General features: G+C 49.5%; 1 protein-coding gene across 1 annotated transcript in view; it reads left to right on the top strand.

Annotated features, from left to right (window-relative positions):
• The window catches only part of Ube2q2 (ubiquitin-conjugating enzyme E2Q family member 2), a 50,451-nt gene that overhangs the window by 40,424 nt on the left and 6,182 nt on the right, over nt 1-3,845 (top strand). The window lies entirely within an intron of this gene.

The following is a 3,845-nucleotide window of genomic DNA, read 5'->3' as shown; positions in this document are numbered from 1 at the left end:
GGCAGGAAAGTCCATGAGACTCTTATCTCCAACTAACCACCAGAAAACCATAAGAGGCACTGTGGCTCAAGTGGTAGAGCCTTTGCCTTGTGCTAAAGAGCTCAGGGACAGCGCTCAGGCCCGGAGTTCAAACACCAGGACTGGCAAAAAAAAAAAAAAAAGAATCTTGATTTTAGATGATGGCTTTAGAGATGAGCTTTGGTTCCCTGAACAAGTGTTTCAGGCCTGGAGAACTGAAGGAGTCCTGGAGGGCTTCCGGGTGGAATCTCGCCGCACGGCCCTGAGCACAGGTACAGGACACCCGGCTTCTCCATTCTGGAATGTTTGGGAATAAGTTCTTAGGGTTTGTTTGTTTGTTTACTTAAATGTGCTGGTCCTGGGGTTTGCACTCAGGGCCTGGGCACTGTCCCTGAGCTTTTTGCTCAAGGCCAGTGCTCTACCACTTGAACCATAGCTCCATTTCCAGCTTTTTGTTGTTGAATTGGAGATGAGTCTCACAGACTTTCCTGCCCGAGAATCTTCCTAAGTAGCTAGGATGGCATGAGCTGCCAGCACCTGCCTGAGCTCTTAGGTTTTGGCATCTTGCGCATGTTATCTTCTGCAAGGACCACAGGGTATAGAGAATGGCGTGTGTCCCTGTCTTTCAGGTACGTGTTAGGTGGTGGAGCGCTGTGTATGGAACTTCTCACGAAGCAGGTAACTCTTTCCCGCGCTCCCCGATTCTCAGCCGCAGTGAACTACTTCATTGTACAAATAAGGGTCTAAGAAAAGTTCTCTTGTGGGGCTGGGAAGGTTGGTCAGTGGTAGAGCGCTTGCCTTGCATGCATGAGGCCCTGGGTTCAATTCCTAGACATCACATAAGCAGAAAAAGCCAGAAGTGGCGCTGTGGCTCAAGTGGTAGAGCGCTAGCCTTGAGCTGAAGAGCTGAGGGACAGCGCCCAGCCCGAGTTCAGTCCCCATGACGGACCAAAACAAAAAAGTTCTCTTGCAATAGCATCTGCCTTAACTGTATTTATTTTGTTTTAATGCCTCCCACTTTTAGTCACACAAAAGCTATTTAAAGTAACCTAGTGCAGTTATTTAAGGTAACCTAGTGCAGTTATTTACAGTAACCGAGTGCTGGACCAAATGTGCCCCAGATGAAACTGAGGGAGGACCGCTGTGTGTACGTTTAGCTCTCCCCTGGCAGGCGCCTAGAGCATGGCATGCTGTGGGGGCTGTGGCGAGGTTCTGGAAGCAGCCAGAGTCTTCCTGTGTCTGCACTGTTGATGACCCCGTGCCCGGGGTGGGATTTCTGCGTGGAGACAGCGCAGAGCCGCGTCTCAGAGCTGTGTTTCCTTCTGCAGGGCTGGAGCAGCGCCTACTCGGTTGAGTCCGTCATCATGCAGATCAACGCCACCTTAGTCAAGGGCAAAGCTAGAGTGCAGTTTGGAGCAAATAAGGTACTTTTTGTCGTAAGAATCTTATCATGTAAAGTCTTATAATACGTTTCCCCCTATGCTGTGCTTGGCAGGTTTCTTGTCTTGACCTGACTCTGTGAAGCAGTGTGTTTCATTTTTGTTTGGTTTGTTTTCTTGTTAGTAAAATGACCCATCAGAGAATGCCAGAGTATAAGAAAACTAGCCAGATGCTGGTGGCTCACACCTGTCATCCTAGCTAGGAGGCTGAGATCTGAGGATCGTGGTTGAAAGCCAGCCCGGGCAGGAAAGTCCATAAGACTCTTATCTCCAATAAACCACCAGAAAACAGGAAGTGGCGCTGTGGCTCAAGTGGTAGAGCGGTAGCCTTGAACAAAAGAGCTCAGGGACAGTGCCCAGTCCCTGAGTTCAAGCCCTACAACCAAGAAATAAAAAGAAAAAAAAAAAAAACAGAGAGAGTAGCACCATCACGTAGTTGCTATCTTCCTTCTAGTCTGGCATATTCCAGTAGAAGTCATGAAACTGGGGCACAATGACTCAGTCATTTGAGGTTTCTGGGAACAGAGGTTGCAGGGTAATAGTTAATCTGCAGAGAACTCCATGTACTTCTCCCTCTCCAAGTTTGCATTCACTCTTGATCCTCTGTATTGTCCCCATGTCCCTCCTGTGGGCGGATGAGCGCTGGCAGCCTGCTGGTTTGGGCGGCTCTCTCAGGCTCTGCTTCATCGCCGGCTCTGTGCCCGTTCCCTTGCTGGACCACAGGCCTCCGTGTCACCGCGAGCTAGTGACGCACACTGGGAAAGCCCTGAAGCCAGGGCCTGCTGAGAAGTACTCACGTGATTTCAATCATCCTTATCTGCCTTTTTTTTTTTTTTAAAGTTGAATCTTTTTTTTCCTGAAGTTGTACGTGAGTTTTGCATTTAATGTCTGCTCAAATAGTATGACATTGGGGCTGGGAAGGTGGCTCGGTGGTAGAGTGCTTGCCTTGCATGCATGCAGCCCTGGGTTCGATTCCTCAGTACCACATACACAGAAAAAGCTGGAAGTGGCGCTGTGGCTCAAGTGGTAGAGCTAGCCTTGAGCGAAAAGAAGCTCAGGGACAGCACCCAGGCTCTGAGTTGAAGCCCTAGGACTGGCAAAAAAAAAAAAAACCCAAACAAAACGAAAAACAAAAATCAAACAGTATGACATTGAATTCAATATTTACTAGAAGAGGAGCTATGACTCACGTGCTAAACACCAGCCTTGAGAGAAACAAACCTAAGGGACAGTGCCCAGTGGTGAGTTCAAGCCCCAGAACTGGCACACAGCAGTTGTGTGGTGTTTTCCTACGCTCACAACCCTTAGGGCAAAGGTACAATGGGTGTTTGGAATTCAGACCACGGAGCACCTGGCCCAGAGCAGTAGCGCCTTCACCCTGCACCGGACCTTTGCTCTCAGAGCCTCGTCTACTGATTGCTGACAAGAAGAGAAAAAGTAAAATGAGTCATGTCTCCCGCTCAGTGTTAAAGAGGACAGAGTGAGGGAGAACAGGATGGAGAAGTCGGGAATGAGCAAAGCCGAGCACTTTGCGCCGTGTAGTAAGGTCAGCATTAAAATGGAGTCTGTGTGCCTTGTGAGTTGGCTGTCTGGCGTTTGGTTTTGGCGGTGGTGAGAGTTGAACTCAGGCACGGGGTTGGACTTGCTCTGCCGCCTGAGCCACCCACCAGCCCATTGTGGAGCTACAGGCTTGGCTTCTCCCATTGGCACTTCCCACAGCGCTGGACGACAGCCAGCGGTTGGTTGAGATGTGATCTTGGGAATTTTTGGCCCTAAACATCCTCTTGATCTCTGCTTCCTAGATAGCTGGGACTATAGGAGCGTGCCACCATGCTCAGCTCTGTTGACTGTTGAACATGGTGGGAGCTGACAATATCATCCCCTCCCCATGTCCAGGGGCAGTGGAGGAAGTGGTGCGCTGTGGTCTTTGGGGCTACATTTGTTTGGTTTAGTTCAGCCTCTTTTTTGTAGCTCTCTCATTTTTAGCTCTTTCTGTGCAGACTATTTTTAAATTATCCTTGAGGTGATACTACTGCATTTTTTTGTTTTGTTTTAGTTGTGAGGCTGTGGAGCTTGAACTCTGGGCCTGGGCGCTGTCTCTCAGCTCTTTAGCTCAAGGCTAGCGCTCTACCACTTGAGCCACTGCACCACTTCTGGTTTTCTGATGGTCTATTGGAGATAGAGACTTTCACAGACTTTCCTGCCCAGGCTGGCTTTGAACTGCGACCCTCAGATCTCAGTCTCTTGAGTAGCTAGGATGACAGGCCAGAGCCACTGGCGCCCTGCCTACTGCATTTTTTTTTTTTTTTTTTTTGCTGGTCATGGGGCCTGAACTCTGGGCCTGGGCGCTGTCCCTCAGCTCTTCAGCTCAAGGCTAGCGCTCTACCA

Source organism: Dipodomys ordii, unplaced genomic scaffold (genome assembly GCF_000151885.1).
Source record: "Dipodomys ordii isolate 6190 unplaced genomic scaffold, Dord_2.0 Scaffold15, whole genome shotgun sequence".
Classification (NCBI taxonomy): domain Eukaryota; kingdom Metazoa; phylum Chordata; class Mammalia; order Rodentia; family Heteromyidae; genus Dipodomys; species Dipodomys ordii.
The sequence above is the reverse complement of the archived record's forward strand: the minus strand, read 5'-3'. Positions and strand labels throughout refer to the sequence as shown.